The sequence below is a fragment of the Mus caroli genome, chromosome 2, assembly GCF_900094665.2.
Source record: "Mus caroli chromosome 2, CAROLI_EIJ_v1.1, whole genome shotgun sequence".
NCBI classification, from domain to species: Eukaryota; Metazoa; Chordata; class Mammalia; order Rodentia; family Muridae; genus Mus; species Mus caroli.
The window spans coordinates 67989600-68003078 of NC_034571.1; the positions used below are offsets into that span (position 1 = coordinate 67989600).

Sequence of the window (13479 nt, forward strand, 5' to 3'; positions counted from 1 at the left end):
TTTTTTTTTTTTTTTTCCCCGAGACAGGGTTTCTCTGTGTAGCCCTGGCTGTCCTGGAACTCACTCTGACGACCAGGCTGGCCTCAAACTCAGAAATCTGCCTGCCTCTGCCTCACAAGTGCTGGGATCAAAGGTGTGCACCACCACGCCCGGCTGGGGGTTTCATTTTCTAAAAATCGTCCCTCCTTCCCTCACTACTCCCTCCCTCTCCTCTTTGTCCCCACGGCCTCACTGGTTAGGCCACTGCTCTCCCATTGAGCTACAGTCTCAGTCCCTAAGAACTTTTTCATGACCTAAGTATTCTTGTATGTGGGCAAACTATGCTTAAGTGTCCTGGAGTGTGCCTGAGTTCTTTGTTGGTATTATGAGAAGGTTTTATTTGTATTTCTTTTTTTCTCCCAAGGCAGGACAGTCTGTCCCAAAATGTTCACAAAACTGTGTTTGCTTCGTGTTTTGTGTTTGTGTTTGTTTTGTTTTTCATAATATCTGGTAATCCTGACTACATATGAAGAGCTGGATTTACAAATAAAGACCAGGCCCATGATGAGAGATCAGTGTCCCAGATTTTTTTTTAAAGATTTATTTATTTATTTATTTATTATATGTAAGTACACTGCAGCTGTCTTCAGACACTCCAGAAGAGGGAGTCAGATCTCGTTATGGATGGTTGTGAGCCACCATGTGGTTGCTGGGATTTACTCCAGACCTTCGGAAGAGCAGTCGGGTGTTCTTACCCACTGAGCCATCTCACCAGCCCAGCGTCCCAGATTTTTAATCTCTTGTATAGATGTACACCTGATAGGCTTTCTCACATCTACAAGTAAGTTTCTCCTAGAGGGTGGATGGACATGTTCACAGGAAGCGTTTACTTACAGATGAGTAAGGGTGGGATAAACAAACGACTAGTCAGAATTCTTGGACCGGGAGGCAAAACACAGGAAGGGGTGTTAGGAAAAGCAGTCTGCAAGGAAGGGTGAACGCAGTGGGCTTCTTCAGTTGATTCCTGTGGGCTGGGTTTTTTGGTTTGTTTTGTTTTTTGTTTGTGTTGCTATTGTTTCTCTCTGTAGCTTTGGCTGTCCTTGAACTCACTCTGTAGAAGAGGCTGACCTTGAACTCAGAGATCCACCTTTCTACTCCTCCTGAGTGCTTGGATCAAAGGTGTGCATCACCACCTTCCTGCTGATTCCTGTTAGTGTATGCGGACGAGTTAGTGACAGGCTTTTGGTTGCTCACAAAATTGACCAGAAGGTTAACAATCAGACTTGGAACCAGAAGACCCACAGTCCAGGATGCTGTACAGAAACAGCTGTCAAGATGCGGGGGTATCTGTCGGGCAAGTGCAGTTGCCTAAGCTGGGCAAGACAATGCCCCGAGGCCCATAAGCCTGTAGTCACATTCCGTACTTGGCAAAAGGGAGTTTGAAGATATGACTGTTGAAGCATTTGAGACAAAGAGAGTATCACTGATTATGCTAGGACAGAGGATCTTCCCCAGCTGAACAGGGAGGGGTGTGGCTACAGAAAAGCACCAGAGAGCCACTCTGCCCCTGGGTTTGGAGATGGAAGAGGAGGAGCAAGGGGTGTGGGTGGGCACCAGGTAGATGGGAGTGCCTCCTTCAAACTTCAGAGAGGATGCACTTCGGATGATTCTAATATCTCAGGCTTGTGTTATACTTCTGACTGTAGGACTCTAAGGAAATAAATGTGTGTTATTGAAAGCCACGACACTCTCCGTCTGTGTCAGCAGCAATAGAAAAAATGAATGTTGGCACATCTGCCGGCTTCCTCCGTTGGGATGCTGAAGAAGCCCACTGCGTTCGCCCTTCCTTGTAGACTGCTTTTCTTAACACCCCTTCCTGTGTTTTGCCTCCTTGGCCTCTCTCCTACCCAGACTTCCTTATAGCTAGGTTAGAAGGTCATGGCTGTACATAAACTCCTCACACTAAAACTCTACCGGCTGATCCAGACCCTTCTGCAGTATCACCAAGTGCCTTCCTGAGTTTGGATCCTCTCTGGATTGGCTCTTGTTTCCCCATCTGCTTAATCCTTTAGTTTTCTCTCTTACTTTAATTTACTTTTAAAGACGGGGTCTCACTATGTAGCTCAGGATGGCTTCAAGCTCAGAATCTTCCTTCCATGGCCTCCCGTGTGCTGGGGTGATAGCCATATGCCATCACAGCAAGCTGCTCTAATAATCATTCGATGCATGCACTTTCTTCTGTTGAGTCTAGGATGTAGGTTTCTCCCCCACCCCCACTCTTATTGATATTGAGTTCATTTAACTTCTCTCCACCAGATATTTCAAAATTCCCTGGTAGTGACACCCGTTCCACTTCTGGGCTTTAAAAAATCTCTTTCCCCTATATTATTATTATTATAAAATTGAGGGTGAGTGGGGACACAATTTTGGTTCACCATCTCAAAGCAATTATTTGTCATTCATTCAAACTGGTTGTTCTCCTATGATGAAAAGGAATGCACAGTTCTCGTCAGCCTCAGCTACAGGAAATGGGCTAACTCTAGGGCAATCCAAGGGGGTGGAGGTTGGCGAAGATCTGAGTTGTCCTTTGGGAATCCTTTCTGTGTATGTGTGCGTGTTGGATGCATGTGTACATGTTGATATCTGTCAACATGTGCTCATGCGCAAGTGTGTGTGGTGGCCAGAGGTGGAGATTCAGTGTCTCAAAGTTGTTCCATCTCCATGTTTGAGGCAAAGACTCTCACTGAAACAGGAGTTCATTGCTCAGCGAGCCTGGCTGGCCGGCACACCCACGAATCCTCCTGTCTCCACATCTCCAGTGTTGGGATTACAGGCACATGCCGCCCTACTTGACTCTTGCATGGCTTTGGGCTCTCTGAGCTGGGGGCCTCACACGTTCGTGACAAACATTTTGCCAACCGAGCACCCCTCGAGCACCAGGGAAGCCTTTCGATAGGAAAAGACAAGCTGGATCTGGGTTCAAATCCCGATTTTGCCCATTTGCCAACTATGCACATCTGGTCTCCGGGCTCCACCTCTGGGACAGGGATGACAGCGTCTATCAGGTCACCTGCAAGGATGGCAGAGGTAACGCCAGCAAGTGCTACACCAGATGGGCATACGTGGCTTCGGGGTATTTCCTCAGTACACCTACATGGATTTGCCTTGCTGAATCCTCATCATTAATGCAATTACAGATTAGGAAGCTGAGGAACGGAGAGTGGAGGAAATTGGTTTAAGGTTATGATTGTAACGACAAGGCAGGAACTTGAACCTCAGGAGCCTGGGTCTGTCATCTCTTTAACCCCATGCTCACTCCCCTCCCTATGAAGAAGTCCTTTCCTGCTAGGGGCTCTCCTCCAGCCTAATGGGATTCATTAGCTAGATTCATTTTCAGAGTTATAATGGAATTGAGTCAGCAGAGTGAGGTAAGTGGCCCCAATAATAGGCGAGCTGGAGCCAGCAGGTCTATTGCTGTTTAGAATCAGTATTTGTTTATTGGCTTGCTTTCTTTTACGATGTTGCTTTAGTGAAGGTAACATTTCCATGACACTAAGGCATATGGATCACAAGTGGTGGAGCTCAGTGGATTCTTACACATGGCTCCTGTGGGATTGGCACCTGGTCCCTATAATAAGCTCCCCCCACCCCGTTTTTCTTTTCTTTTTTTAAAATTTTATTTTTAATATATTTTTTACACTCCATATTCCATTCCCTGCTCCCCCATCGACCCTCTGTCTGCTCCACATCCCACACCTCCTCCCCACACCACCCCAGCTCCTCGTGGATGCCCACCTGGCCTCTATAAACTCTCTGGGGCCTCCAGTCTCTTGAGGGTTAGTTAGGTGTATCATCTCTGAATGAACATGGACCTGGAAGTCCTCTACTGTATCTCTCCTGGTTTTTCAACAGGGTTTCTCTGTGTAACCTTGGCTGTTCTGGAACTCACCCCTGGAGCTCACTTTGTAGACCAGCTTGTCCTGGAACTCCCACAGATCTGCCTGCCTCTGCCTCCTGAGTGCTGGGATTAAAGGCATACATCACTACCACCCAGCTACTTTTATCCTTTTATATGATTTATTTTTCCTCAATTTGAATTGGTATTTTTCCTGCGTGGGCATCTGTGTGAGGGTATCAGACCCTTCATTGTGAGTTACTATGTGGGTGCTGGGAATTGAACCTTGGTCCCTCTGGATGAGCAGCCAGTGCAGCACTCTTAACTGCTGAGCCAGCTCTCTGGCCACACTTCAAAGAGGAAACTCTTTGAAGAGGCTTCAGGCATCCTCCCTTCTTAACTAAAAAGATTTTTTTTTCACTGCACATCTTTTCTTTTAAAGCTCAGTCAGGAAGTTAGCATGGCGGCTGTACCTGTGATCCCGGAATTTGGAAGGTTGTGATTGCAAGACTGAAGTAACAAGACTGATCAAAGGACTGGAGAGATGGCTCAGTGGTTAAGAGGACCTAAGTTCAATTCCCAGCAGCCACATGGTGGCTCACAACCGTCTGTGGATCTGATGTCCTCTTCTGGTGTCTGAAGGCAGCTACAGTGTACTCATATACATAAAATAAATACATCTTAAAAACAAACAAACAAACAAAAACGACTGACTCAAAAACACCAAAACCAAACTACAACCCAGGAAGTCCCTGAGTTGGACCGCACTAGCTCGGATGTGTAGTTAACTTGGTAGCAACTGTTTGATTTCTCAGTTGCAGGCTGAATATGCTGCCCAAGTTGGCTGTGCACCCTTCAGCTCAAGCCGTTCTCCTTCTTCAGTCATGACTACAGGCCCGCACATCTGTGCTCTGCACTTAGGGTGAGACTGTCTTAGACATTTTGAAAGCAGTTTAGAGAATCAGGCCTTGGGTGGTTCAAACTGGTTGAAACCACTGTTTTCAGAAACGTCTATAGAAAGTGTTCTGTGGGCGACATTTTGATGTCAGAGGGGCAAGCATATGCTGGTCGAGTTGAATCAATGCTCCTGTTTTCTCAAAGTGAAGAGCCACATTGTTTATACCTGACAGACCACCGTTATGTCATCTTCCCTCTAATTACCTTTTCTCTCACCTCAGACCACTTTGTTTATTCCACACTACAGACATCTCTAGGCCCTGTAGGAAGGGAATCAGGTCTTGGACTTCTAGCTCTTTATGCTTGGTTAACTCCTGAATTTAAAAATGTTCCCCTTGCCACCCCTAGCCCCGAAATGGGACAAGTCCAGGATGAGATTTGCCCAGGTAATGACCTAAGGATACCTGGTTTGGTAACATAGTCATCTTTCTCTCAAGCTCCCCTGTGCCCACTCCCAGTCAATGCCTGGCCAAAGATAACTTTTCTATTAAGCTTGATTTTCATAGGTGAATTTAGTTTGTTTTCTTCTTAAGATGTATTCATTTTATTTTGTATGTGTTTTGACTGCATGAAGAAGGCATTGAATCCCCTGGAATTTCCATTACAGGTGGTTGTGAGCCATCATGTGGCAGCTGGGAACTGAACCCAGGTCCTCTACGAGAGCAATAAGTTCTCTTAACCGCTGAACCATCTCTCCACCTGTGAATTTAGTTTGTCTTCAAACTTTATGTAAGTGGCACAGCGTTTATGTTACTTCGTGTTTGGTTTCTTTCACTCATCCAGTTTGTTTTGTTTTCTTATCAAACAAGAGGTCCAACAAGCCAGCAATGTGTTAACAGATGATCAAACCCTGTGGACAGATAACTAAGATTTCCTGGCATTGATGCCAAAGGCACTGAACCAAGTGCCTCTTGGCAGTTATGAGAGAGAGAGAGAGAGAGAGAGAGAGAGAGAGAGAGAGAGAGAGAGAGAGAGAGAGAGAGAGAGAGAGAGAGAGAAATGGAGACTGGAAGAAAAACCAGACTGGGCAGGTCTGTCATTTGCTTGATGTCCCCCGGAAGTTCTGGGCACTCCTGAGCCCTGGGCTGGGGAAAACAGTCTTGGAACATCACAGGTGAGCAGGGATGGACACACCTTTTGTCTTGCTATAGTTAGCATGAGTCAGATGGTAAGCTGCAATGACCACTGGGGTTGAGTTCAAAGTAGCTCATTCCTCGCCCTTTTGCAGCTGTGTTGCAGGGAACACTCCAGAGTTGCCGTACACACTACGTGCAGGAAGACCGTGCCTTTCTCACCACTTGGGGATGCCATTTCTGGGGTGTGTCTGTTTCTTGTTCCCCACTGGAAGCAATGTAGTGAGTTCCATGTCTCTCCGCCCCCCTCCCCTTCTTAGGAACATCCTTTTGAATATTCAAGAACTCTTAAAATTCCTAGCTTTTCCAAGATGGCTCTTGGTGCACAGACACTTGTGAAGCGGACACTTAGGCACATCAGGGAGAATTAAGGCAGGCTTCTTCTTTCTAGTAAGAAAAAGAAGAGGAAACAACTTTTTCCTTCTATCGGTAAGTTTCCCATAGAATAAAAACTGGGACACTAGTTACGGTGCCACTCACACACACTGGACCCTGCAGCTCACTCTATGACATCACCTTGGAGAGACTACAAAGAATGGAAGAATCACTTCTCAAGCCAGTTCGGCCCATATGTGTTACCAACCTTAAGGGATGTTGTGACTAGTAAATGAAGGTAGCTATTTGTCAAGCTTAGAGTCCTAACTAGTGTGTCTCCTGACTTTAATTCCCCTGCACTGGAGGAATCACCTGCTTCTGTAGGCCAACAAACACCTGGCCTGGATGGGGCTCTGGGAAGAGAGACGTGACTGATTCTGCCAGGTGCGACTCCTGTGGAGTTTGAAATTTGCTAACTGTCTCTGTGATGCTATTTAATAAGTTCCCTTATTTCCTGTGCTGCCTCTAAACTGGCTTTTAAAAGATCTAGACGTTTCATCTGATTTGGGGTATGTGTGTCTAAGGGGGTTTGGCAAGAGTACCTCACGGGTGACATGTTGGGCTTTTGAATGAAGGCATGTGACTTGTGCACTCTTCTGTTTCTTGATGTTTGCAGCAGCTAATGAGCCTTGTACAGTCTTTCTTTACTGATGACGACCCTCAGTCTGGTCCTTCTCAGTCTCACACCCCTTTTTCATGTGTTGTTGCAACAGGGGAAAATGGTTCCTTGGTCATAAGCTCATTTTTCCAGGTGAGACGTCATTGGAAAACAACCAAAAGGCTCTTTTAACTTTTAGTTCATTTAAGTCCATTTTTTAAAGTTCCCACTCCTGTCAGATGTTATTGGTTGTGTTTATTTAACTGCCACCTCCTCCCCACCCTAATGGAAATCTCATTTCCTGCTATGGCCCTACCACCTACTCAGTCTTTGAAGCTCAGATGGTTTCCAGGAAGCCCCCTCTGTTCTTACCAGGGATACTTACATCTTGTCCATGTAGCATGGAGAATATTTGGAACTGCAGCAGCCTTTTTTTTTTTTTCCTGAGACAGAGTTTCTCTGTGTAGTCCTGGCTGTCCTGGAACTCACTCTGTAGACCAGGCTGGCGCCTCAAACTCAGAAATTCAACTGTCTTTGCCTCTCAAGTGCTGGGATTAAAGGCCTGGGTTCAAATATATCTCTTTAGTGTTGATGTGTGCTATTTAAAACCTGGGTACTCGGAGAGGACGTCTATGAATCTTTCTTTTGAGTTTTAAGCACCCGAGTGGGAGAGAATTTGCCTAGCATACCCAGAGCCATGGGTCCAGGCACCAGCTCTGCAGAAAGAAACAAGAAGTGGGGGAGATGACTCAGTGGTTAAAGTGCTGAACACGCAAGAAAACTGTAGTTTAGAACCCACATAAATGCTGGGTGGGTGTGGTACCCACCTATAATTCCAGTCTTGGAAGGTGGAGGCCATATCCTCACAGCAAGCTGGCTAGTGAGACTAGTCCTATTGGTGAGCTCTAGGTTTGATTGAAAGACTGTGCCTCAAATAATAAGGTGGAAGACTTACTCAGGAAGGGTCTCCATATCACCTGTGTGCACACTGAACACACAGACTGAAAGAACACACAGAGTGCACACATTAGTGCAGGCCACTCATGCACACATACTGGAAAAAGAAGAATAAAGCTTCCTACTCTAGTAGAATCTAAAGCACCGAATTAGCAAAATTAACCGGTGGTGTTGCTATATTAATAAAACTAGCTTTGAGTGGAATACAGATTTCAAAAGACATAGAACTTAAGTAGAGACGGCAGTTTCGTGTCCTTTATCTATGTTGGCAATAAGTACTGAAACTAAAATATTTTTCAAGGACTATTCTCCAAGTACATAATAGAAGTGACGTGGAGTGGTGGTGAGGAAGGAAAGACTTAATGCATTTGGCTGGACAAAATATTCTCATTAAGTGGACGAATTTGACTTTCTGAATTGCATCCTTTGTAATGAAACAGCTGAGTTTAAAACAGAATGTTCAGGATTAACAGGCAGAGAGGTAAAGATTTAATTACAAGGAACATAGTGTGGACTGGGGCTGCAGCTTAGTGGTAGAGCACTTGGATATACGAAGCCCTGGTTTGAACCTCAGCACCGCACATATATGCATATATGGTATATATGTGATATACATACATGTATATGTATATATATATATATATATATATATATATAGTGTGTGTGTGTGTGTGTGCGTGTGTGTGTGTGTGTGTGTAGTATGATGTCTTAAGTCAAAAAGCAGCCATAGAGTCAACAACGTCTAGGACAGATGACAGATGATGATCTGTCTGTCCCCACTCTAGTTTCTAATCTTGCCATCCTAGAGTGAGCTGTCTGGAAGCAAAGCTTTATTGTGCCGTGGTCAGTAGATTGCACCTTTGTCCCTGCAGATAGCAAGGTGATGACAGTGCCGGTTCCAGGAAAGCCCTGCCAACAAACCCTCTTTGTGTTAGGTGAGGAAACACTGGCTCCTAAGTGGATGACATCAGCAAGGCTCACCACCCACCCCGTGGCTCTCTCACAGAGATTCATTGTTCGTGACTTTCACTCTGAACAGCTACTGGCTCTTGCTGGCTTCATCCACTGTGAAGATGGTGATCATAAACCCAGCTATCAAACGATCTGCCCTTTTGTCAAACTGTGGGTCAGGCCATCTGCCCTGGAGTCTCATTAGGAAAGTCTGATCACTCTGGTAATAGCACTAAGACTCCCAACTCTTCTACTCCCTTAGAGGGCTCCTCCGCACAACATTTTGAACATCTCTGTAGGAGGCTTCCTGTCTCCTGAGTCCTACAGGCAAAGTTCCCCATGCATCTTCAGGAGAAAGACTGGCTCGTCAGGGATCCTGCTGAGAAGGAATTTCAACTTAGTCAATATTAAATATTGAAATTAGACAAAGTAAGCTGGGAGGCAAACTCCTTGTGAAAAGGCACCTGATCAGAATTCTGAGAGAATAAAATGTCCAGGACCCCAATGAAGTTTAAAGCCGTTACACATGCACAGAGTGATGGACTCAAGCAATTGCATTGAACTTGCCATGGGAAAGTCACCAACGAGAAGGTAGCTTAGTTTCAGGCTAGGAGGGCAGAGAGGTGTAGAGAGTAACTTCTAAGCCCACCTCAGTTACTGTAGCTCTGATGCCAAAGACAGAGACTGTTCAGAATCACTGGTATTTTCTAAGATGGTACTGAGTGCAGGTACACAGGGCATCCATGGGTGCTCAGGAAATTCTTGCCAGCCTGTTTTGGTCACTTGCTGCCATCTCTGTAGCATAGAGCCAAGCAGACCCTCAATGCAATGAGGAGAGTTTGTATTTGAGGATAACTTTCATGAGGACAGGGGTTTTTGGCTTTTTTACTTTCCTGCTTGTTTTCCTTTCTAAGGGATTTCATGTAGGAACGATGGGAAATATAGAATTTAGGAGTCGACCGACAGACCTTGGACAGGAGATGGACAATAACTTGGGACAGCTGAATAAATACCATGTATTTATCTGGCTCTCTGGGCCTTACCCAAGCCTTTTTACAGCTACCCCTGGTAATAGGATACTTTCTCTTTTTTTTTTTTAGATGAAGCAATCAAACTATAAAGAGAATGAATCTGGACTGATAATGTCTTTAAAAAAAAAAAAGGAAAGAAAGAAAGAAAATGGAAGAAAAGTATACCCCATCATTTTCCAACTGAAATGCCTGCTGTTTTCAGACTCACAGGGTTGTGGATGCAAAGACTTCTTTGGGACTGTGGACTGTCTGTCACCAATAGTGAGTTCTGTTTAGAACTGTCCAATACGTGTAACCACAATGCTCAGATTTAAAACTGCTATGCTCACTGCACCCCAGACTCAAGTCCAGTGACCCTTCTACAGTGTTTGGTATACAGAATAGGGGACTTTCCAGAATGCTTGCTGGGTAAATAAAACATCCTGCTTAGCTAGCATTAGCAGTACTTATAATGTCTACCTTCTCCTCCGTGTTTGTAAGTTCCTTGTGTCGAGGGCTACCTCTCACACACTCGAGTACTTCTTACCACACCAACATACATCCCCTTAACCGAGTGGCTGAGTCTGGTGTGGAGGAAGGCCATGGCTCTGCATGCTGGTGCAGTGTTTGTGTCCTATCACCAGCCTTGTCCAGTCATTAACAGAAAGAGTCCTGCCTTCCTTCCAGGTCTTACACACTCCTGAACAGAGTTGAGAATGGACCCGAGGGATTATTTAGGCTAAATGCCTTATGTCATAAGTGACTAGATGAGGGACTGACAAAATGGAGAGACTTACCTGCCTCTGGCACAGCTGAGATAAAAACTAACATCTCGTTGAAAGTAATTTTTCTCTTTGAAATATTTCAAATTTTATCTAAAATGTCCTCATTCCGTTGCTATATATGTCCTCAAATAGTTGTTATAATCAGTTCGCAAGAAAACTCTTAAAAGCTTTTTAGCTATTTTCCATATGACACATTTCAGAATATTAACTAAGAAGTTCTCACCAAGTTACCAAGGTGGAACATACGTGACAAGTCAGAGAAAGGCATCAAAAGAAAAAAAAAAGGTATAAAAAGGAAGAAAAAAAACATGACTCAAATTTTTCATGCCTACTTCCCACCTGTTTCTCCTTCTTGTTCTCCTTCCTCCTCACAACAGGGTCTCATATAACCCAGGCTGGCCTTACTATGTAGCCCAGGCTGGCCTTACTATGTAGCCCAGGCTGGCCTTGAGCTTCTGATTCTCCTTCTTCCACTTCCCAAGTGCTCTGGTTTTGACTGCATGGCACCATGCCTGGCTTCCCTGCCTACTTATAAGGCGAGAAGATGCTGGACCTCTGCGGAGATTTCTCTTCCCGTTCCAGGTTTTATACAGGTTGGAAAGGGAGGAGCGGGCTCAGTGGTTAGGAGCACTGGCTGCTCTTCCAGAGGACGGGGGGTTCAATTCCCAGCCCCCACATGGCAGCTCACAACTGTCTGTAACTACAGTTCCAGGAGAGCCCTGGCACCCACACACAGACATACACACAGGCGAAACACTGATGTCCATAAATAAACAGATAAATAGATACATGAATGAATAAACAAATAAAATTTGAAAAGAAAATGAAAAATAGATGGTAAGGAAAAATAAATATTACCTTTATTAATGAGAGAGGCAAGGTGGAGGCCAGGCTTGGTATGCCAACCAAGAGGACTGTTGGCCATCCTTGAGCTGTAGACTAGCCAACCTTCTAGCAGACTGGAACTTTTCGACTGAGACGGGCCGGGAGGAGGAAGCCAAGGGCTGGACCTTGTGCTCTCTGAGTGGTGTTGGTGTGCTTACTAAGTACTGTTGGTAAGTTACGGCTTACTGCGTGGAGTTAGTGAGTACATTAGACTTGGAGAGAGTGGTGTTGGCTAGGTGACTTGTAGTTCAAGTACAGGGCTCTTCACACAACTTCCTACAACCAAAACTCAGCCAAGTGAGGATTTGGAAGGATGGCAGGCCAAGAAGAGACAGGCTGACAGTTCAGTACCACTGCAAGCCAGCCTTCCCTGGAAGAGACAGTGAAGCAATGCTGGAGACTAGTGTACGGTTTGTTTTTTTGTTTGTTTGTTTTGTTTTTGTTTGGAAGTTCCTTCCTCATCCCTCACTCCCTACCCCCTATTCTCCACCCCCTGCCCCCTCCCACCATCCCACCTCCCATCTGCCCACCCAAGAAAATTCTCACTTTACAGCAAAAGGCTGGTTGCAGGACTGGCTGGGACCAGGGTTGGGCGGAATGGGTCAAAGGAGACGTTAACTTCTGTCCAACAGGGCCACCTAGAGGGGCTGCAAGGCTCCAACATGGGGAAGCTAAAGTTTGACTGCAGAGCTGAGGGAGTTTGGCTGGTCAAGGGGTGTTGGGGGCCAAGTCATGCCGCTGAGTAACAGCAGTGTCTATGAAGAACCAGCAAGGTGATCCCTGCAAGTAGGGGCAGCTTTACTATGTCACAGTGTAGCTCAGGAGGAGAGAAGCTGCTGCATGAGATGGCCAGTTAGTTTCAATCTTCCTGCTCGAGCCCCAAATTAACCACTGTCCATGAAGTGGGGGCACAGAGCTGGAGGGAGAGAGGAGCGGGTCTGCCTCACTGCCTGACTTTCCTGCTGCAGGAAGGCCTGCTCGAAGCAGATGGAGGAGTTCCAGCTGAGATGGCGAAGACAGAAAGTAACTATAGACTTCTTTTTCTTACTTAACATGGTGAAGTCATAGGATGTTGGAGGGGTTCATTAAGGAGAAAGGAGAGCACTGTTCCCCTGCTAAGGACTATGAAAAGAGGCGGTTATGGGCCGCCGTGTTTGAATGGATGGCTTTCTTCTGAGCTGAAAAGCCTATTCACTTCACTTTGTGAACCTTCATTCCTCTAAGTAGTCAACACTTTAGTACCACAGAACTTAGAAGGTATGAAGCCCGAGCCAGCATTTGGGACACTATGTACCGGAGAACTGAGAGACCAGGCAGGGGCTGCTACTTTCTCCTGGAGTGGCTTGGTGTGTTCACAGCAGTGCCGGGGCTGGTCCTTGATTTAGTTACGAACGCAAGGTGTTTAAATGTTAGATGCAGAGTATGTAGTTATCCATGGTTTCATAATTACACCAAGGAGATCTCTTTCTCTTATCAGGCAGCACTGATTTTGGTGTGAAATACCTTAAAAGCTCTGCCCAGTCCAGCCTGGAGCTGGCAGAGGTGGCTGGCTACCTCAAGCTCTTGTCCGTACATCCCTGCATCCTTTGTTGTTGGTTGGAATAGTTTCTGTCTATAGGACATTAATGATCCCAAGGCTGCTTTAAGAAGTTTCTCTATTTTACGGGAAGTGATTGAGGACTGCCAATCACGAAGCTGCCAGTCCCTGCTCATGAGCCTAAAGACTGTTCTGATTACGATAATTACATTTTTATGAATATCCTACCTAGAGAGCAACAATTTTACCATGTCAGGCTACACCACACAAAGATGCATCAATTTCATCTGCAATGAAAAATAGAGCCTAATAGCTCAGTTATATTTATGATAGTCAACATCAAGATGCAGTATAAGCACCTCGAGGGAAAGAATTCTGATCATTAGTTAACCCTGAGATGATTAAGGGTGAAGGCTT

At 45.5% G+C, this 13479-nt stretch overlaps 1 long non-coding RNA gene across 1 annotated transcript in view; it reads left to right on the top strand.

Annotated features, from left to right (window-relative positions):
* The window catches only part of LOC110308041, a 34167-nt gene extending 20970 nt beyond the window's left edge, over window positions 1–13197 (top strand). The window contains exons 3-5 of the long non-coding RNA XR_002379504.2: window positions 9946–10137; window positions 12158–12311; window positions 13003–13197. This is a non-coding gene — a long non-coding RNA (uncharacterized LOC110308041). The remainder of the gene's footprint in view (window positions 1–9945; window positions 10138–12157; window positions 12312–13002) is intronic.
* Window positions 13198–13479: the final 282 nt, after the last annotated feature.